This window comes from Diorhabda sublineata, unplaced genomic scaffold (genome assembly GCF_026230105.1).
Source record: "Diorhabda sublineata isolate icDioSubl1.1 unplaced genomic scaffold, icDioSubl1.1 Dsub_32, whole genome shotgun sequence".
In the NCBI taxonomy this organism is placed as follows: Eukaryota; Metazoa; Arthropoda; class Insecta; order Coleoptera; family Chrysomelidae; genus Diorhabda; species Diorhabda sublineata.
Window position 1 is genome coordinate 41,442 of NW_026614255.1, and position 1,059 is coordinate 42,500.

Genomic DNA, 1,059 nt, shown 5'->3' on the forward strand with positions numbered 1-1,059 from the left:
CCGGTAGGATATAAGAACTTGTCGAGGTGTAACATATAAAAGTTGTATGAAATAGTAATAACATCGAAAAAAAAAAACCGTGTCAAGTTTGGCGCCTGGCCGGCAGAGGACGCTAGTGTCTATAAAACCGTGTTAAGTGTGGCTTCTGGCCGGCAGGTGGCGCTAGTGTCTATAAAACCGTGTTTAGTTTGTCTTCTGGCCGGCAGAGGGCGCTAGTGTCTATAAAACCGTGTTAAGTGTGGCTTCTGGCCGGCAGGTGGCGCTAGTGTCTGTGAATTCGTGCAAGTTTGGCGCCTGGCCGGCAGAGGGCGCTAGTGTCTATAAAACCGTGTTAAGTGTGGCTTCTGGCCGGCAGAGGGCGCTAGTGTCTGTAAATTCGTGTCAAGTTTGGCGCCTGGCCGGCAGAGGGCGCTAGTGTCTATAAAACCGTGTTAAGTGTGGCTTCTGGCCGGCAGGTGGCGCTAGTGTCTGTAAATTCGTGTCAAGTTTGGCGCCTGGCCGGCAGAGGGCGCTAGTGTCTATAAAACCGTGTTTAGTTTGTCTTCTGGCCGGCAGAGGGCGCTAGTGTCTATAAAACCGTGTTAAGTGTGGCTTCTGGCCGGCAGGTGGCGCTAGTGTCTGTAAATTCGTGTCAAGTTTGGCGTCTGGCCGGCAGAGGGCGCTAGTGTCTATAAAACCGTGTTAAGTGTGGCTTCTGGCCGGCAGGTGGCGCTAGTGTCTGTAAATTCGTGTCAAGTTTGGCGTCTGGCCGGCAGAGGGCGCTAGTGTATTATGAAGTATGAAGTATGAAGTATTATGAAATTAGATCGCTCTCTATCTAGGAACTTGATGAAAAAAATGAATTGTGAAAATTCAATGGATATAGATGTTCTGGATGTCTCTACATCCGTCCGAGGTGTTTTATATAAAAGTGTTGTGAAAATAGTAATAGCCACAGAAAAATAACTAACCTTAACGGAAAAATGGTATATGAATTTGTAATGGAAAAATAGGAACCATCGATACGACAAATGAGCTTACGAATGACTAAAAAAACTTAAATAAAAAGTTTAACCGAAA